Below are 22,027 nucleotides of genomic sequence, written 5' to 3'. Positions count from 1 at the left end.
GTTATCAGTAACAAATCCTAATTCTTAAATATATTTGAAAATTCACGTAAGTTTATATCAAACCTTAATTAAAAGGCCTTTCTTGTTAATGGTTCTACTCTACAGTGTACTGCTTAAACAACCACTTAACCAAACCAGCAAACTAACACTAAACTATAATTTCTACATCAGCAAGAGATACTACGAACATTGGAGATCATAAAAATAATCAACAGAATGCCAGGTGAACCAAAAATCTAAGTTTGAAAGGAAAGAGTATCCTAATCATGTGTGTTTATCTTGAATGGTTTTTCCATTTTAAATGTAATATAGCCATATTATAGAAAAAAAGAGAATTTTCCCTCTTCCCAGGCCACTGAGAAAGAGGAAACAGCAGCTATTGGCATTTTGATATATTTCCTCACAAGTATTTTTCCTGTGTGCTTTAAAAAAACAATAATATATATGTACGTCATCAGACTTGCACCTATTTTTTTATTCTGCCTTTGTTTCCCATAATGTATTACTACACTTCTCAGCATAATTAATGCAGTAGTAGTTGTGTTAGTCGCTCAGTCGTGTCCGACTCTTTGTGACCCCCTGGACTGTAGCCCGCCAGGCTCCTCTGCCTGTGGAATTCTCCAGGCAAAAATACTGGAGTGGGTAAATACTGGAGTGGGTAGCCATTCCCTTCTCTGGGGGGTCTTCTCAGCCCTGGGATGGAACCCACGTCTCTTGCATTGCAGGCACATTCTTTGCCATCTGAGCCACTAGGAAGATCCCATAATTAAATGTACATTTGTACCATTTAAATGGTGAAGTAACAGAGAGGATTCTTCATCTGAGTCTAGGGTATAGAAGAAACTTGGACATAATTTCTTTTAAATTTTGTAGACTCTGCTCTGACAGGTGAGAGAGAGGGACGTTCAGTTTGTCCCCTGCTGCTTTCTCCTCCCAGGTCCTGACAGAGACCCTGTGGTGTTTGTGTGTGGAGTCTCTCATAGTTCTGTGGAGCTCCCCCAATTAGGGGTCCTTACGCCTTCACCACTCAAATGCCTGTCATCCACGCCACCATGCTCCTTCAACAGTTGATGGGTCTACATCTTCACTGGGCCTGGACATCCCGTCAGGTCTGCACCCTCTGGCTCTTGGAGTTCTGCCTGAGTAGACGCATCAAACTACCGTTTTTCCTAGCAGGTCACCCTCTCCCAGAGGCCTGCTCTGGCCTTCATAGGTCTCTCTCCCCACTGCTCTCGGAGTCATGCGCCTCTCTTCCATTACCACCCACAGGAGCACAGAGCCTTATCCCACTGAGGAGTGCAGGATTCCAGAAGATGTAAGGAAACCCCATTTTCTGCCAGCAACAACTGCCTCTGGCTCCGTGGCAATGGAGGGACAGAAGATGTGCTCAGGTGTCAGCCAGTCACAGTTGCAGGGTGTTGCCCAGACTGTACTATACTTTGCTAACCATTCCCCTGCCTTAGACAGTTGTCATCCACTGTGTTTCCAGTGCTGTAAATAACACTGCAGGGAGCTTTTTGTGCATATACTTACTTTGCTATTTGTGATTTCTTTGGGGTTAAATCCTCAGAAGGAGCATTTCTGGTTATAAAAAAAATAATGACCTTTTAAGATATTGTAGAGCCAAAAGTTTTTTCCAGTGCTGAGTTTGAAAACAGAGGAGAACATTCTGTGGGTTTGCAGCTATGTAGTGAGTAGAGCGGGCGTTCAAAGTGTTTCTTCAAGTCTTTCTAAAATGATGAGGGTTCGAGCAATTCTAATGCTTACTTTTTTAAAAAGCTATTTATTTATTTATATTTTTTGGCTGTGCTGGGTCTTTGTTGCTGTATGCGGGCTTTCTCTAGTTGCAGCGCATGGGCTTCCCGTTGCAGTGGCTTCTCTTGTTGCCGAGCACAGGCTCTAGGCAAGCAGGCTTCGATAGTTGCGGCACATGAGCTCAGTAGTGTGGGACCTTCCCAGACCAGGGATCAACCCTACACTGGCAGATGTATTCCTAACGACTGGACCAGCAGGGAAGTCCTTTCACGCTTGCTTTCAATAACTTCTTCCTACTTAAGGCGCCTTGCTGAGCACGCTGAGGAACTTGAGAGGAGCCAGGCACTGGATGGATGAGTCCATGGCTGTTGTGGTATTGAGGCTGAATAGTGGCTCCTCTGTGGGCCATCACTCCCTTGGTCCTGACTGTTTCAGCCATGGTCCCATCTGTACACATCTCCACACTTGCTTTTCTAATCGTGGCCACTCAGAGCTCTTCTTTAGCTAACCATCAGTTTATTAGTTGTTTTAGTTAGTTTGTGATCAACTCCTTTGCACATTGCCACGTGTCACAGACACCTGTACATAAATACAAGCAGAAATCGCTGCTAAACGGCTCAGTTATTAGCACCCACTCACTTTCACCCAGCTCTTCCGGGAATGAATGAGAATGAGCATAGCATCTTTCCAGTGTCACAGGTCTGATTGTGTCCTGCTAAAACCCACGTGTTGAAGCCTTAACCCCTCAGCACATCAAAATGTGACTTTACGTGGAAATAGTCACCACAGATGTAATTAGTTGAGGTGGAGTAAGGTGGACCCTCTAATCCAATATGACGAGCATCCTTATGTAATGGGGTAATTGAAGCATAGACGCTCACAGGGAAATGCCATGTGAGGATGGAGGCAGAAATCAGAGTGATACAAAAGGGGCCAGGAACACTTGAGCTTGTCAGTAAACCACCAGCAGTCAGGGCAGGAGCTGGGACTGATTCCCTTCCATGGCCCTCAGAAGTCAACCCTGATGAAAGCTTGCTCTTATTTTGATATCCTCCAGCACTGTGAAACAGTAAATTGGTGTTGTTTAAGGCAATCCAGTTCATGGTTCCTGTTACAACAGCTCTAGCAAACTAATGCGCCTGTTCAAGAATGTTTTACAATAATCTGTTTGATAACCGTAGGTCATGTTTTCTCCTTTTAGGTTGGTTGCACCTGTTCTTGGTCATCTAGGACAAATGATGGTCACATCAATGATGAAGTTTCTAAAGTTTCTTTTTTTGTACTATCCTCCGTTTATGTCTGTTCTGTTACTATCCTTGAAGGATGCTTTAAGCATAAGCATATTTTTATGTGCTTTGTGCTTTTCCTAAAAAAAAAAAAAAAAAACCTCTTTCATTTTAGCCATAAATGTCTCTCATATTCTTCATTTTCCTGTAGGCTTGTATGATTATTGTGCTCAGACCAATCATGGCATTTCATGACTTCCAGTTTTTGCAAATACGTGTTACTGTTTTGTGTATCCTTCTGTTTCCACATCACAATTTCTGTTTTCTAATTATCAGACCAGAGTCCCAGGTAAAACCAAATTTAAAATTCTTTTGATTTTTAAAGTGTACATTCAAAAGTAGAAGCCAGTCATTGCTTTTTAAGCAGTTTTTCAAAGCTAGTTTCAAAGACAGCTGTCTGTGTGTCTTCAAATCAGTTCTGAAATCATTACTTCCAGCTTTTTGATTCCTTTGGCCTATTCCTAGGAGTGGGTCAGTGGGCAGGGTCCCGGGACAGTCTGTTCTTGTAGCAAAGATATCTGTTTCACTTTGAAACAACTCTTGTAAGAATACTGCCTTGCTTGTCCTGATTTTATATTAGCAGGGGTTAGGTTTAACTACACACATGAAAATAGCAGTTTAAATAAGGTTTCTTTCATGTCAGAGAATCTCGGGGGTGGCGATCTGGAGAGATCATGTTGGTTGTACTTGCTTATCAAAGACTTGTGGTCCTCCCAACACTTCCTTCTACCACTAGGGAGCTTTTAAGGCGCTCCACGATTAGCTCAGCTAGTATCTCACTGGCCACAACTTACTTACATGGTCACATCTGGCTGCAGAGGAGACTGGAAAGTCTAGTCCTTTGGGAGGCAACAATGTGCGCAAACTAAAATCAGAGTTGTTTTACTAAGATGGGAGACCAGTTATCAGATATCCACTGGTGGTGTAAAACACCAACCTTTGGGGCTGTTTACAGCATATAATATAAAATCAGTGTTTCATGAAGGCATACCACCATATCCCATGACTGTCTCAATGTTCCACTTTGCAACACCGGCAGCCCCAAGGCTTTAAGGTCAGGTAGCAACTTACTATGGAGAAGGAGGTGGCACCCCAGTCCAGTACTCTTGCCTGGGAAATTCCATGGATGGAGGAGCCTGGTGGGCTACAGTCAATGGGGTCACGAAGAGTCAGACACGACTGAAGTGACTTAGCAGCAGCAACTTACTATAGAGGTGTGATGTTTTCACTGAGGTAAAAATGCCAGACATCAGTGTGCTGAGAACAGTCCGCTCACCATTTTTTTTTTAATGTTATAAAATTATGTATTTTTCAACTTTATTTATTTTGTTATTTCTCATAATATCTATCACTCTCTATTGTCATTGCTATTTGAATAGTCTTCCCTATATTAATGTAAGCCATATATACAATGTATACTGCTGTACCCCAGTCTGTTGGTCATTTTAATATAGGACATTTTGACAAAATTCAGCAAAGCAAACAAATCTTTCAGTGATAGCTACTGCTAACAAGTATTTGTGTATAGTCTTCCAAGCTTGATAAATGGGGAGGTGTGTGTATATTCATATAGGTATGTATGTTCATTATTTTTTGTAGGAAAAAAAAGACATTTCCAGTGGGATCCTGCCTCAGAAGTTATAATTATTTAAATAGTAAAGCATTTTTAAAAGTGACCTCCTAAGAGATTGAATTAATTTACTTTACCAGTGGCAGTAGGCATTATGAATGGTGTAATCTTGGGCAAAAGAAAGAGTGTTTATTTTTATTTGTGGCTTTTTTCTTGCCGTGATTATCTATTTACATAGATTTATTAGGCATCTTTCCCCATTCTCTCTTCCTTCCTTTTCTGCTTTCCTCCTTCCCCACTCCTCCACCCCTTCCCTTTTCGCTCTCTCTGCAGAGTTTTGTTGAGATCTAATCTCCATATCATACGATTTGCCTATTTAAGGTATACAATTCAGTGTTTCTCAGTCTGTTCACAGACATCATCACAACATTTCTTTTTATAGTTTTTTTTAACCTTTGTGTTTCTTGTTCAATCTGATATGAAAGAGTTTGGAATTTAATTATCACAATATATTGCATTTTTACTATTTTCAAGTTTTAAGTTGTCGATATTTTTAAAGTGTATTTTTTCTAAAATATAATAGCTGTCAACCTTCATGATTCCTGGTTTTAGTGACAGATTTGCAAGTTCTTTCTAACCCCACGTTCATAGAACAGTTCTCTTAAATTTTCTCTGACACTTTTATAAGTCATCGAGCTTTCAGGTTTTTTTTTTAAAAACGACTAATGTGTGAAGCAGATATTCTTACCCCAGCTCTCCTACCTCGTGAAATGGAGCTGTGAGGAAGAATGCATGAGCCCCAAGGGAAGAGTTGACAGTTGAACTTATTACTTAGTAATAAAAGATGGCATTTTATATGTGACAAGGTCAGATGTCCTCTGTGAAATGTCACGTTTCATTTTCTCACACCCTTTGTTCACTTGGATGTGGAATATCAAAATACACAGATGATGCTATATTTATTTTATAAACATGATTATCTAAAATACAGATACTACTCTATTTAAAATATAGGTGTTACTGTATCTAATATACAGATGGTAGTATGTCTAATATAGAGAAGTTATTATGTCTCTTTGCAACTCACTATTCCTCTTTCACTAGAAAACTTTTTGCCTTCTTTTGTTTCTGAAATCAAAGTGTATCTCCATGTTTATGATAAAGGCAGTTTGTCATTGGATTCATAGGATTTTTGCTGAAGTGTGGAAGAAAGCTTAGGTTTAAACTGTTGCTTAGAAACCTTGTAGAAATGTCGTTTATGTAACCTCCATCCTGGACATGCCTCTGACAGGTAGATGTTTTTAGTGGTCATGTATGCATTTGTTGAATGAGAGGCTCCCCTTGGATCTTAAATGTGACATTCCCAGTGCAGACAGGCTACCATCTCTGTGCTGCCCCCTCTTGTCGATGTGTGCTGTCGACTGAGGGGACCTGAAACCCTTATTCAGCTGATCTGTTTCCATGTTTGGTGCAATCTTTTTTGTCAATCATTTGTTGTTGTCTTTTAACCCATCCTTTTTCCTGTAAGAAGTAAATTCCAAACACCTCTAGGTATAAATTTTGCTACTAGCAGAATGAGCTTTTTTTTTTTTTCCTTTGCACCTGTCAAGAAATCTTAGGAGGGTCAAATGCTAGGATTAGATTTACTTCTATTGACCAGTTTTGGAGAATATGTATATCTTATTCATATACTGCAAATGAACTTCTGAAAATAGAGTCGAATAGGAGTATCCAGGTATGTCTCACAAAAGTATATATGTACCTAAAGGTTGGAGTTTAAAAAGGAAAAAAAAAAAAAGTATGTGGCTTATTTTCAATCTTTAATTGCCAGAATCAGAGAAAGAAAAATACTATTAGTAAGGTACAAAAAGATTAATCACAATAAAAAAGTTATACTTTGCGGTCTAAGTTGGATCACCTCTGTTTGTGACACTGAGTTATTTTCTGGGATGCTGTCTGATCAGAGGGGAGGGCATAGCCCAGTGGAATCTTTGTGAAACACTGGGTTATAAGTCAATGAAGCTTGTTATTTTATCAGGACTTAGATGGGCCGGTTGTGAATATAAGGCTATATTTCATAATGTTTTTGAGCTGAAGACCTCATAAATTTTGAAATCACAACTTGTCTAGTTTATAAATGCCTGTTGAGAGTGAATTCGACCTTATGCATATTGTGGGGTTAATTAGTTAATATTGGCTAAGTTTTGTGAAGTCGAAAAGCACATGTAGGTGCTCAGAGGCATACTATGATCATTTTTTCCATTCTGCTGAGAGGTTAACCTTAGAAACTCTCAGCTGAATTTCCAATTCAATCACTCATTTTTTAAACTCGCCTTCAAACCAGTATTGTGGAAATGTTTACATTGTTGAAACACAGTCTTGCTGGATAGTCAAAAATAGGTAAGGGGGACTTCTCTAGTGGTCCTGTAGTTAAGAATCTGCCTTCCAATGCAGGAGATACGGGTTCAATCCCTGGTGGGGGAACTAAGATCCCACATCCCATGAGGGCAACTAAGATCTAATGCAGCCAAATAAATAAATTTAAAAGAATTTTTTAAAGATGCTCAGTGGCTAGGTATATAAAGCTAGCAGGTGATCCCAGAGTGAAAATCTGTGACTTAGGTTTCGAGTGTTGCTAACAGTTAAATAAAACTTTTTTCCAGTTAGCAGATTCTAATTTCATAGAAGAATCATTCAATAGTTTTATCTAAATGAATTGTTGAGTTTAGAAATGGTCAGAATTCGATCCTGGTGTCCACCACCTTGGCCAAGTTCCTTGAGCTTTCTCAACTTCAGTTACCTCACTTGTAAAATGTAGAACATCCTACAAACATTTGTAGCTTCTCCCAGAGTAGCTTGAGGCTGTTGAATGTAAATCTACTTGTGGTGCCACCTGGTGCAAGGTAGATGTTCAGCAAACGCCAAGTTGTGTTTCTACCTTCTTTTTTACTGAAAAGAATTGCCACGTCACAGAGATAATCTCTTATGCCAAATTGGTATTGTGGGAAAAAGGAAGTTGAAATTTTAGAAAAACCAAAAAGTATAGAATCTGTAAGCAGTGTCAATGAAAGAAATCCTAGTTGTTCTTTGAAGAACTTGGAAAATGAAGATGTCCCATTTTAGAAAAATTAGGAGTTGGGACTTAAATATATTGAAAAATAGTTGATATGGAACGTACACACCTGTGTGAAAGTGCAAGTCCCTCAGTCATGCCCGACTCTTTGTGACCCCATGGACTAAGTCCATGGAATTCTCCAGGCCAGAATACTGGAGTGAGTAGCCTTTTCCTTCTCCAGGTGATCTTCCCAACCCAGGGATCAAACCCAGGTCTCCCGCATTGCAGACGGATTCTTTACCAGCTGGGCCACCAGGGAAGCCCAAACACCTGTGTGTATATACATGAATATTGATTTTCTATAGTACAGTGTTTTCTAAGGGTGAACCATATTACAGTCAGTAGGGGAGGCAGAACAGAAAAGAAAGCAATGTGAGAAAAGAGAAAGGAGTAAATGTACAGCACATAAGAGTTCCTACAGTGGAAAGGTCCTGTAGGCCTGCGCCCACGGGTGTAGAGAGGACTTGGGGCTGGCGCCTCTCCACTAAGCATGGGCTCCGTACACCCTGGAGCATCATCCCTCAGTCCAGTGACCGCCTTTGCTTGATGGGCCACCAGACCCCTGCAGGTGTTTGTACTTTACACCTTCATCCGATCATTCTATTGTGTAGTCTTTCATGAATTTAAAGATGTACAATTTCTACAAGTATAGAGTATAAAAGGGAAGAATGGAAAAACAAATTGCATCATCAAGAAATCTGGCAGGAGCGTGGTCGGAAATTGAGAATGTGTGCCACTCATAGATTCTGAAATAACCGAGAATTCATCTGGAATCAGGAAACCCAGGGTTAGAATTGACACTCCCCCATTTATCAGTCGTGGGGCCTTGGGTAAACTCTTGGAGCCAGCACAGAGCCTGGCTCTGGGTGGCAGTGAACTTGTTGCTGGTTTCTTCCTTCTGTTAATTAAGAATTGAATATAGTTCTGCACTGATAACACTCTGTTTACATTTCAGTCTAAAGGATACAAACTTAAGAATCTGAATTGACTGAGCAGGTAACACCTGAAAACTGAGAACAAATAGCTTCTTTGCTCTTACTTGGGGGAAGGCTTTTTCTTTTATTCTCTCTTTTCGTAGGTGCAGGTCTACTCTCACTCCCTTTAAATTGTCCACAGTTAGCCATCGTTTCTGTTTCTGTGGCAGAACATGACCAAGGAAAATGCTTGGACCTACCTTCAAGGCCCGGTTTTGGCTTTGTACCTTTTCTCCCTGTGGATGTATGTGTCCACCTTCCATACAGGAAACTCTGCGGAGGGTGCAGGTCGGGGGCAGGTGTGTTCTGTGTCACAGGGATGCCGCTCTTTCCTGTGGGTACAGCTCCCCACCCACACACACACTGACTCTTGTGCCTTTAATTTCGCCTCCCTTTTTTACAATGGGAACCAGGACCTTCCATCTGCAACCCCTTCACGCCGCTGCCCTGGGCAGGCTTTGGTTGCTACAGACAAAAGAAAGGAAAGTAGAACAGTTCATTCCTCCTGCCACTGCCACCTCTCTCCTCATCCCTCCAGTCCTTTCTACAGCCAGTGCCGCTCTGGCAGTGGCGAAGCCTTGGCAGGAAGCCAGTTTTGAAATAAATATCCATAGTTGATGGATCCCAGTGTTGCCTTGGGTTTCCCTGATGGCTCAGACAGTAACGAATCTGCCTGCAATGCAAGAGACCTGAGTTTGATCCCTGGGTCAGGAAGATCCCCTGGAGAAGGGAATGGCAACCCACTCCAGTATTCTTGAATGGAGAATTCCATGGCAAGAGAAGCCTGGTGGGCTACAGTCCAAGGGGTTGCAAAGAGTTGGACATAGATGAGCGACTAATACTTTCACACTTTCTTGATGTTGTCTCTATAAAAGGACAAGCAAGAAAGTGCAACTGCAGAGACTGAAAGCCCCCTACAAGAAGGAAGAGGCTGTAAGGAAAAGGGATGTGAAAATACTTTGCCATTAATGGTTGGGCTCCCATGTGTCTGTCTTGCTAAGCTGTAAAGCTGCAAGCAGATAAGAGTGTATATGTGAGGGGCAAACCCTAAGGAATGGAGAGAACAAGGTGAAGTCCCACAAGTGCCATGAAGATGAGACCTTACAATTTCATCCCATTACCAAATCCTCATTACCAAAAGAAATTACCAAGAAGTAATACTAAGTTGCCAAACCCCTAGCAAAAACAACAGGTCTTATTTGACTTCTGTAACAGAGCCTACCCACCTTGTCCCATTAACCAAGCATATTCACTCCTACCCCTTGACTCTTTCCACTCACTTTGCTAAAATCATCAGGAGGGTGTCATAGGCAGGGTCTTGGGAGCGCCAGTGTACTGACATGTCAGCTGATGGCTGATGGTGGAGAACAGGCCTTCCAAAACCCATGATGATTGTATGTTTGGAGGTGCTCCACGCTACAGATATGTTTTTGCCACAATAATAGCCCCCAAGATCCCACGATACTCTAAGGCAAGGGTCCCCAACCTCTGGGATCTAATGCCTAATAATCTGAGGTGGAGCTGATATAATAATAATAGAAATAAAGTGCACAATAAATATAATATGCTTGAATCATCCCCAAACCATCCCACTCCTGCTCCATGGAAAAGTTGTCTCCCGCAAAACCAGTCCTTGGTGCCAAAAAATTGGGGACCCCTGGGGTGAGCTTGAAGAGTACGTAGGCATGCCCATGATTAGCGTGTTTTGTTTTTTGTTTTTAGATTGCGACTGTACATGATTGAGCTTGAATTTGAAGATTCACATATTTTCAACTAAGTTAGCTCCATATCCTTAATTTTTAAAGTATTCTTTTTCTCCAATGCAGTTTTGAACTTTCAGAAATTGAGGTATCTCTTTCAATCAGTAGAAACATGTTGCATAGGTTTCTTTCCAGATAAATCAGTGTTCAGTTCAGTTCAGTTGCTCAGTCGTGTCCGACTCTTTGCGACCCCATGAATTGCAGCACGCCAGGCCTCTCTGTCCATCACCAACTCCCGGAGTCTACCCAAACCCATGACCATCGAGTCGGTTATGCCATCCAACCATCTCATCCTCTGTCGTCCCCTTCTCCTCCCGCCCCCAATCCTACCCAGCATTAGGGTCTTTTCCAATGAGTCAACCCTTCGCATGAGGTGGCCAAAGTATTGGAGCTTCAGCTTCAACATCAGACCTTCCAATGGACACCCAGGATTGATCTCTTTTAGGATGGATTGATTGGATCTCCTTGCAGTCCAAGGGACTCTCAAGAGTCTTCTCCAACACCACAGTTCAAAAGCATCAATTCTTCGGCACTCAGCTTTCTTCACCGTCCAACTCTCACATCCATACATGACCACTGGAAAAACCATAGCCTTGACTAGACGTACTTTCATTGGCAAAGTAATGTCTCTGCTTTTAAATATGCTATCTAGGTTGGCCATAACCTTTCTTCCAAGGAGTAAGTGACTTTTAATTTCATGGCTGCAATCACCATCAGCAGTGATTTTGGAGCCCCCAAAAATAAAGTCTGACACTGTTTCCACTGTTTCCCCATCTATTTCCCATGAAGTGATGGGACCAGATGCCATGATCTTAGTTTTCTGAACATTGAGCTTTAAGCCAACTTTTTCACTCTCCTCCTTCACCTTCATCAAGAGGCTCTTTAGTTCTTCTTCACTTTCTGCCATAAGGGTGGTGTCATCCGCATATCTGAGGTTATTGATATTTCTCCCAGAAATCTTGATTCCAGCTTGTGTTTCTTCCAGCCCAGCGTTTCTCATGATGTACTCTACATATAAGTTAAATAAGCAGGGTGACAATATACAGCCTTGACGGACTCCTTTTCCTATTTGGAACCAGTCTGTTGTTCCATGTCCAGTTCTAACTGTTGCTTCCTGACCTGCATAAAGGTTTCTCAAGAGACAGGTCAGATGGTCTGGTATTCCCATCTCTTTCAGAATTTTCCACAGTTTATTGTGATCCACACAGTCAAAGGCTTTGGCATAATCAATAAAGCAGAAATAGATGTTTTTCAGGAACTCTCTTGCTTTTTCGATGATCCAGCGGATATTGGCAGTTTGATCTCTGGTTCCTCTGCCTTTTCTAAAACCAGCCTGAACATCTAGAAGTTCACGGTTCACGTATTGCTGAAGGCTGGCTTGGAGAATTTTGAGCATTACTTTGCTAGCATGTGAGATGAGTGCAATTGTGCGGTAGTTTGAGCATTCTTTGGCATTGTCTTTCTTTGGGATTGGAACGAAGACTGACCTTTTCCAATCCTGTGGCCACTGCTGAGTTTTCCAAATTTGCTGGCATATCGAGTGTAGCACTTTCACAGCATCACTTTGAGGATTTGAAATAGCTCAACTGGAATTCCATCACCTTCACTAGCTTTGTTCGTAGTGATGCTTTCTAAGGCCCACTTGACTTCACATTCCAGGATGTCTGGCTCTAGGTGAGTGATCACACCATTGTGCTTATCTGGGTCGTGAAGATCTTTTTTGTACAGTTCTTCTGTGTATTCTTGCCACCTCTTCTTAATATCTTCTGCTTCTGTTAGGTCCATACCATTTCTGTCCTTTATCGAGCCTGTCTTTGCATGAAATGTTCCTTTGGTATCTCTAATTTTCTTGAAGAGATCTCTAGTCTTTCCCAATCTGTTGTTTTCCTCTATTTCCTTGCACTGATCGCTGAGGAAGGCTTTCTTATCTCTCCTTGCTATTCTTTGGAACTCTGCATTCAGATGAGAATATCTTTCCTTTTCTCCTTTGCTTTTCGCTTCTCTTCTCTTCCCAGCTATCTGTAAGACCTCCTCAGACAGCCATTTTGCTTTTTTGCATTTCTTTTCCATGGGGATTTTCTTGATCCCTGTCTCCTGTACAATGTCACGAACCTCTGTCCATAGTTCATCAGGCACTCCTTCTGTCAGGTCTAGACCCTTAAATCTATTTGTCACTTCCACTGTATACTCATAAGGGATTTGATCTAGGTCATACCTGAATGGTCTAGTGGTTTTCCCTGCTTTCTTCAATTTAAGTCTGAATTTGGCAATAAGCAGTTCATGATCCGAGCCACAGTCTGCTCTCGATCTTGTTTTTGCTTACTGTATAGAGCTTCTCCATCTTTGGCTGCAAAGAATATAATCAGTCTGATTTCGGTGTTGACCATCTGGTGATGTCCACGTGTAGAGTCTTCTCTTGTGTTGTTGGAATAGGGTGTTTGCTATTACCAGTGCGTTCTCGTGGCAAAACTCTATTAGCCTTTGCCCTGTTTCATTCTGTACTCCAAGGCCAAACTTGCCTGTTACGCCAGGTGTTTCTTGACTTCCTACTTTTGCATTCCAGTCCCCTGTAATGAAAAGGACATCTTTTTTGGGTGTTAGTTCCAGAAGGTCTTGTAGGTCTTCATAGAATCGTTCAACTTCAGCTTCTTCGGCGTTACTGGTCCGGGCATAAACTTGGATTACCGTGGTATTGAATGGTTTGCCTTGGAAACGAACGGAGATCATTCTATCGTTTTTGAGATTGCACCCAAGTACTGCATTTTGGACTCTTTTGTTGACCATGATGGCTACTCCATTTCTTCTAAGGGATTCTTGCCCACAGTAGTAGATATAATGATCATCTGAGTTAAATTCACCCATTCCAGCCCATCTTAGTTGGCTGATTCCTAGAATGTCAACGTTCACTCTTGCCATCTCCTGTTTGACCACTTCCAATTTGCCTTGATTCATGGACCTCACATTCCAGGTTTCTATGCAATATTGCTCTTTACAGCATCGGACTTTGCGTCTATCACCAGTCACATCCACAGTTGGGTATCGTTTTTGCTTTGGCTCCATCCCATCATTCTTTCTGGAGTTATTTCTCCACTGATCTCCATTTGTATATTGGGCACCTACTGACCTGGGGAGTTCATCTTTCAGTGTCCTATCTTTTTGCCTTTTTATACTGTTCATGGGGTTCTCAAGGCAAGAATACTGAAGTGGTTTGCCATGCCCTTCTCCAGTGGACCACATTCTATCAGACCTCTCCACCATGACCCATCTGTCTTGGGTGGCCCCACACGGCATGGCTTAGTTTCATTGAGATAGACAAGGCTGTGGTCCGTGTGATCAGATTAGCTAGTTTTCTGTAATTCTAGTTTCAGTGTGTCTGCCCTCTGATGCCCTCTTGCAACACTTACCATCTTACTTGGGTTTCTCTTACCTTGGGCCTTGTGTAATTCCTCTCACCACCACTGCCAGCCCCCAGCCCCCGGCCCGGCCTAGCCCCTGTCGGCCGCCGCCCCCAGCCCCCGGCCCAGCCTAGCCCCTGTCGGCCACCTTACCATTGATAGTGACTTAGAATTGAGGAAATTTGATATTTTTATTTATATTCTTATTGAGCGACCCCTAATTCTTAAAGATCACTGTACTAACCCCACTGACATATTTTTCTAGTTTAAATTTCATTTCTTGCCATTATGTAGCCTCTCCTTACATAGAAAATCTAGAACTGGGATTATCAGACAAAATCCTTACTCAACTATGGACTTATCTTACATGTTATATCTGTAAAAAAGTATTTAATAGGATTTAAGATCTATTTAAGTTTTATAAATAATGTATTCTTGATAGTATTACTGAGCTTTTATGTCTTCTGGTCATTTTTGCCTTTGTATTAATTTACAAAGAAGATATTCATTTAGAAGAAAAATTCAAATATTTACATTTAGTGGTAAGCATTACACACTTTCTCAGCAGTGTGGCACAATTTCATTTCATGAAAAGTAAATATTGTTAGTTGTGGCGAAGCCTCACTGTCCCAAAGGTTAAGTTTATCAGTCCTTGTTCTAAATGTATTGTTTAAATCTGTGTGTTATACAAACAGTTGGAGTCAAATTTTTCAAGCCCTAAAATAAAAAGCCTGAGAAGCTCAAGTCTCAAAGATTGACAGCTTACATGCTAAGACAGTGAAAATAATGGATGATAATAAAACACTATTTCCTAGACCAACTTTAGCTGTGTATATCCTTCTCTTTAGTTCTTTTCCCTAAAGAACTTGTTCAGTTTGGAATCCTAACACTGGCAAGCTTGAGGCTTTATCTAAAACTTACAAAGATGCTTTGAAAAATACATAGTTTTAGAAATGAAACATATATAGTTATTATCACAGTCTGAATTCAGTGATCTTGCTAGTTGGAGTTTATACCTAACCTTAATTGTAAATTAGAGATTAAGTGTATTTTGGAGGATTGAACTAATTCATCCATAAACTTGTTAATAGTGCTATGATTCATGGAACAAAAGGAAAATAAAGCTTACAGAATCTGAATCAATGCAGCTAAAGTAGCACATGCATGTGTATTTCCTACTTAACAGACAAAATAAGATCTTAGATCTTACATTGTAAGGATCTTGTTTTGAATATATTAAAGGAGATCAGTTGCTCACTCTGATTATTACATAATCAGGAAACAAAAGGAAAATAAAGCTTACAGAATCTGAATCAATGCAGCTAAAGTAGCACATGCATGTGTATTTCCTACTTAACAGACAAAGTAAGATCTTAGATCTTATATTGTAAGAATCTCGTTTTGAATGTATTAAAGGAGATCAGTTGCTCACTCTGATTATTACCTAGGCAGGGTAATGGGGGAAAACCATTCACTACCTGCTTGCTTACTTAATTAGCAACAGGGAAATTCTAGGTTCTCTCTCCGTGATGAATAAATCTGTTTTGATCTTACCGATTTTGTGCTATAGCGCACTTGGTAGATGACAATCATGTGTGTGAAACGGCCCCCTCTATTCCTGTGATAGAGAATAGCCATATTTCTTGCAGAGTTTCTGTACTTTACATGTCATAACTTCCTGCTAGTAACTGTAAGTCCAGTCATGTCTTTCTCAGTGATCTATACTACAGTGATGTGTTGTAACAGCTCGGCTCTTGTAGAGAAGGCAAACCATAGGGACAATATAGTGGAGAGAGAAAAGAGAGAAGTTAAAACACACGTGTAGGCGAAGACTGCTTTGCAACTTTACTCAATTTTCTTTCTCTCTCACCTCCTGTAATTTGGTGGCTCATCATATCTAGTCATGGAGAGACATCATTTACAGGCGAGGATACCACGATGCAAGATGGCCTGCTCAGGGTGACCAGCTCTTTGGCAGCAGAGCTGAGAGACTTGGATGTGAAGAAATGGACTCCGTATGGTGCCCCATCCCCATGAATGCACACTCACCCCCATTCTCCTGGCTTAGTCACAGCAGCAGACCTCGTGATGCTTGTTTTAGAGAATTGTCTTGGTGAATGTATGCTTATACAAATGATCTAGTAATCTGAATCTTATTTTTATACTCATGATCTTATACTCTGATCATCAAATCATTGTAATCATTGATCCTGTAATACGGTTCTGACTTTTTCTCTCATGCCAATGTAAGTTTTGAAATAACATTTGGCTTTTGTCGCAGGTGTTTTGCCATGTATTTATGTCTTTAATTTACCAAATTGTGAACAGTTTTGAAAAAGAGAGGCTTCTATATAGTTAGGCACGTAGAATGTTTCTTTATTCGTTTAAAGAGAGCTAGTCCTTCTTGGAGATATGTTGTCTTCTCTGGTTAATAATGGAGTGTATAGGAAGATTAATGTGATTGTTACGATGCTGGTGTCACCAGCTAGTTGTCATTCTGCAGTGGGATTTATGTTTGTCTTTGGTAGAACCATGTAGAGGCTTGAAATGAGTAATTTGTGAAATGAAAACAAATGTAGGCATTTTAAAATTATATCATGTTTAGAAAAATCTCAGTATTGTAGACTTTTTAAAAAAAAGAGACATAATTTTATTTTATTTTTTTACTTTTCCTATAGATCCACTATTTTTCATTTTTTACCATAACACTTCTTCATTTGTTCATATATTTAAAATAATGCCAAAATGATTTATGATGTGTATTTTAAGGAAAAATTAAAACTAAATACCTTTCTCTTTGAGATCATTTTCTAGTTTCCTCAGTTTTTTTTGTTATGCTTGCATCTATTAGTATGTTTATCATCCTCAAATCCCCATGTACCTTCTCTGCAACTTTATTATAACCACACTCATTGTATTTTCTTTTATTTAGCTTCTAACCTTTTTATGAGTTACTCAAAATAGGTACAAAGCAACCTGGTTTAGTTATATTTAGTTGGGCTACTGCAATTACAAAGAAAACTGTTAAGATGATACTGTCTCAGTTTTTATAACTGGAAAATTTTGAAGTATTCTTTCTTCCACTCAGATCAGGATCTTTCATGAAAATCCTTCCAATACATGAACTGAATTTCTAGTGTCTTAGGTCAATAAATTCCTAAGTATTCATAAGACTATGATTTTCCTTTTAAAAATACTAATAGAGAACATTTGACTTTTAAGTTGTGGGTCAGGACTCAAAATGAACATCTTCCTAATATAATGTGAAGTGTAGATATATAAAATTGGAGTCACATCAGTAAATAAAAAACCGATATAATTCTAAGCATAATTATAAATTTATCGTTCTTAAATCAAAAAGAGAATTTCACAAATACCTATTGATTTTTATTTCTTAAAGATTCTAGTGAACACATTTATGTTAAATTATGCCAGTTTCTCCACTCTATCCTTTTTGTAAAAATGTGTAAGATAATATTTTTCTCTCATATTCCATATTAATTGGCACTTGTAACAAGTCAGTGCCTTTAGAAATTTGTGCACAGCAAATGCAAGCCACGTTTGTAGGACTTCCCTGGTAGGGGAGCTGAGATCCCACATGCTGGGCAGCAGCTATGCCCATGCCACACAGCTGCTGAGCCTGAGCTCCAACTGGAGAATCCTACACTGCAAGGAAAGATTCTGCATGACCCAACTAAGATCTGAGGCAACCAAGTAAATAAATGAAAATAAATATTTTTTAAGAGCTACATTTACATGGATTGTAGTTCCCAGAAGATAAATAATTTCCCCTCTTAAAGAGGTAATAAACCCAATGGAAGGTCACTATAAATATAGTTTTAAAAAATTGTTATATATAGTAACTCCTTTTTTTTTTTCAAAAGAAGAAGATAATTTATTTTCTTTAGCATTACTATCTATCATAAAAAACCCCAAGGAAAACAATTAAAAAGTGTTAAAAGAGATCATTATAAAATAAACATCTAAACTTCAATAACTTTTCTACCTATCCACAAAAGCAAGCTGGAAGACAGTGAAAGACTGCATTTTAAAAGCAGCAAAAAGACATAGCATCTAGGAATGAAACATTTTTTTTTAATTAGTTTATTTATCTATTTTTTAACTTTACAATATTGTATTTGTTTTGCCAGATAGATAGATAGATAGATAACTAAAGAGAAACAAGCCAATATTATTCAGCCACGAAATAAACAACCTAAAGAGAAACAAGCCAATATTATTCAGCCACAAAATAAACAACCACTAAAAATATTTTAAAAATTCCTTCCAGTCTCTTCTCCCTGTGTATGTGTGTTTTTGTCTGTATTAACTTACATATATTGAATATAATTGTGATTAAGTTTTATATTTAGTCATTTTCTGCTTTTTTCCATTGCCACATCATAAGCATTTTCAATTTAAAAATATTTTTAATGCTTGAAAAAAAACTAATATAGCCTTTAGAATCTGCCTGCCAATCCTGGAAACGCTAGTTTGATCCCTGGTCGGGTAGATCCCCTGGAGGAGGAAATGGCAACCCACTCCAGTGTTCGTGCCTGGAGAATCCCATGGACAGAGGAGTCTGGTGGGCTACAGTCCATGGGGTCGCAGAGTCAGACATGACTTAGCCACTGAGCACGTAGCAGGCATGCCTCCTGTATCATATCATACTTAAGTTTTCACTTTATGACCATTTAATTTCATATTTGGTTTTTTCCTCATATAACTTGTGGAAAGTGCACCTTTGTACTTAAATCTTTCCTGAATTCTGACACTTTAAGATAAATTCCCAAAAGGGGTCTTGCCAGATCAAAGAGGGAGCATTTTTGAAGGTATGTGACATAAAGTTGTTTTTATAAATGTAGTACAACTTACATTACCATCAGCATTACTTTTCAGAGTTCTATGAAAGCAAAACATCCCTATAAGAAGCTGAGAATAAATATTCCAAGAATAAATATTCAGAAGGTGTTGCGGGATCTTACAGCCTAAAAGCATTGTTGTTAAGAAACGTTACTTATTAGTTATAGAGTAAGGGGTTCAGAGTTTTCCAGAAGAGTTAATTTTTATCTCAAGTTGTAAGCTAGGTGTTGGGTAGTTGAGAATACTAACACCCAAACCTGGTAGCTTGGAAGTGAGACTGTAGGTCATTTTGCACAACAGGCAGGCTTTGGCACTGAGTCGGCTCCTCACAGTGCCTGTGGCTTCCCATGGAGCAGACATCACAGTGCCTGGGAGCTGGGCGCAGCCAACCCCGCGGGGACCCTGTCGGGCTTTGTAAGCAACTGGCTGATCAGAGTGAGTGAACGGCGAGCCAGGGTGTAGGAGGGGATCCAGCACCGGCCCTAACTATTCCGGTCCTATGACATACTGCCAAAGCCATTTCGTAAAAATAAATTCTCACAGCAACTTTGATCCTGTCAAAACATTGGTTATTTAAAACTTTAACTTGTCTGAGTTATAGATAATCAAGTTTTCCACATTAAAAGGACATCATTGTCATTTATAGTTAGGATATTTGGAGAAGGCTTGTTTTCAGTGTTAGAATTTTCCGTAATGGAGATTTTACATCCTTGTCACTGTGTAAAGCACTCAAGGTATTTACTGTGTGCACTGAAGAGTCTGTGTCATTATTGGATGTTTGTTTCCTTAGTTGTGAGAATATTGTGATTTATTTTGATGTCAGAAATAGACATAGAGGGACTTCCCTGGCAGTCCAGTAGTTAAGACTCTGAGCTTCCACTGCAGGGAGACAAGTTCCATCCCTGACTAGGGAATTAAAATCCTGCATGCCATTTGGTGTGGCCGAAAAAAGAAATAGGTATAGAATTTGCAATTGTTTTTACAAATGAGTGGCAATAAATGGCTTTGGATTTTAATTTTTCTTTTAGAATCTCCTGGATTATTAAGAAGTCAGAAACTAAGTTTTTGCTTTAGAACCAATGTGGACATTATCTCTAAAATCAGTTATCCTTTCTAGGAAATTACAGAACTGTTTGCAAGTGATTATTAATAACCCCAAGATCATGTTTAAACTATATGGACATGTAGATAGTTCTATAGTATTATATTTCTGTAAAATACTGTACAGAATGAAGGCTTTAGGTACTCAGGTGTCATTACTGTATACATTTTAAAAATAGATGTAAAATATAATTTTATTTATAGGCCATTTGCGGGAAAACATGTAAAACTATGTGCATTGTTGTTTTAGTCACTGAGTCATGTACGACCATTTGACCCCATGGACTGTAGCCCGCCAGGCTTCTCTGTCCATGGGGTTTCCCAGGCAAGAATACTGGAATGGATTGCCATTTTCTTCTCCAGGGGATCTTCCTGACTCAGGGGTTGAACCCATGTCTCCTGCATTGGCAGACAGATTCTTTATCATTGAGCCTCCAGGGAAGCCCAAAACCATGTATGTAATGAGCCCATAACATCTTTTCCATGACTGATACTGAAGAAAACTCTTAAATGTGAAATGGTCTCATATTTTAAGCCTGAAAGGATGATAATATTTTTATAGAATTAAAAAATGGCCAAGTTTAATATCATGCTAAAAATTATGCACCTGCCTCTGAAACTGTGTTGATTTCTGGTGACATGTAGCAAGATGGATGCTTCATCTCCCTCATAGCCTTGCTCTTTCATTTCCATCACAAACTATGTGAGATTTCTTTGGAAGATCTTTACCCCACGTGTTCCTTCAGTTCAACTTTTAACTGAATCCACTCTGTTGCTCTCAGTAGCGTCTGCTTCCTAAGTCAGATTTGGAACTGCAATGCCAGGCACTCGCTCTTATAACAAAGTACTACATCTTTCAAGTAGAAGTCAGAATATATGCAGCTTTTGTACATGAGACCCTTCCATCCCTTGCTTTCCTCCTAGAAAAGATGGAAGATGCAGGGTATATTAGCCATTTCCATACAACCTACAAGAATGTGCTAGCAAAAAAAAAAGGCTAGCCATAGAATTTCAGGATCTGAGTTTTTACCGTTGAGCTCAGCAAGAAAATTGCTTTGCCTGGGGGTGTGTTTACTAGTTTGCAAAACAGAGTGCACAGAAGAAGGGGAAGGCCAGGCTGCAGCAAGGATGGTCAAAGCAAATAAAGTTTAAAAACTGGAATATGAAAAACAGTTGGAAACTCGGCAGAGCATAATAGAAACAGCAAAGAATTCAGGGCTGAAACAGTGTCCCATTTTTGTACCTTCCTAACTGTGTAGTCTTGGCCACGCCATTTAAGTTCATTGTTCTTTCATTTTTAAACCAAGAATAAACCCCAGGTTTGTCCTCAGATTTCAAAGGAGTTTAGCTTTTAGCTAGATTTATGTAAGTGTTTTGCTGGTTCTTTTTAGTTTGCAAAATGTAAATTGAACGATTTTTTAATCAATACAAAGTCTAGTATTTTATTTTATTGTTGTCCACTAGGTCACTTTTCTTGCAAATATAACATGTTGGATGGTTTAAAAATATTTTTATATATCAAAGCTTTCACTGAGTGAAATGGACTTGTTATACATTTGGAGTTCTTTAGGACTAAGCATAGATATGTTAAAAGTGACCATGTTTTATAGGGTTTTTTTAATAGATCATAATAAATCTGCTTACTAATTACAAGATAAATGTCATTGAACTGTAGCCCAAGGACTTTCTAAAGACTGAAATTTTTCCTTTCCTTGGTAACATATCCATCATATTTTATCTTATTTTGGTATGGCTTATTCCTCGCAGTTGGTAGTAAAAGAAAGTCCCAGGTCATTTGAACAGGTAATTAAGAGGACCATTTACTATTTTTTGCCTTTGAAACATGTTAATTTCATTTGTTTTGGGTTAATGATGCACTTATTGTTTATGCTTACAGCTGCCGGTAGCTCAAAGGTGAATCATTCCAACAGTAAAAAAAAAAAAAAAAGAAAAAATTCTGTAATATTTAATTATCATATATTTTTAACTAAAAACGTATGCTTTTTTTGTAGAAAAGTCTCTATAAATTTGCTGAAATGCAAACTAAACAAAACTCTGTGGCAAGAATGTAGTTCTTTTAAATGTCTGATTATTTGTTTGGGAAAATGCTAACTGTAGCCTAGTTGAATCATCGTTTTATGAGACATTTATTTGAATTAATGGGATGTTGTTTAATAGAGTACATATAAAACTGTATATAACTTGTCA

General features: G+C 39.3%; 1 protein-coding gene and 1 long non-coding RNA gene across 2 annotated transcripts in view; one reads left to right on the top strand and one right to left on the bottom strand.

The window, feature by feature from the left end:
* NR3C2 (nuclear receptor subfamily 3 group C member 2) overlaps nucleotides 1-22,027 on the top strand; it is a 418,452-nt gene that overhangs the window by 126,270 nt on the left and 270,155 nt on the right.
* LOC145527042 (uncharacterized) overlaps nucleotides 20,373-22,027 on the bottom strand; it is a 120,946-nt gene continuing 119,291 nt past the window's right edge. The window contains exon 6 of the long non-coding RNA XR_014069425.1: nucleotides 20,373-20,739. This is a non-coding gene — a long non-coding RNA (uncharacterized LOC145527042). The remainder of the gene's footprint in view (nucleotides 20,740-22,027) is intronic.

Source organism: Giraffa tippelskirchi, chromosome 11 (genome assembly GCF_054371585.1).
Source record: "Giraffa tippelskirchi isolate mGirTip1 chromosome 11, T2T-mGirTip1v1.2.pri, whole genome shotgun sequence".
Taxonomy (NCBI): Eukaryota; Metazoa; Chordata; class Mammalia; order Artiodactyla; family Giraffidae; genus Giraffa; species Giraffa tippelskirchi.
The sequence above is the reverse complement of the archived record's forward strand: the minus strand, read 5'-3'. Positions and strand labels throughout refer to the sequence as shown.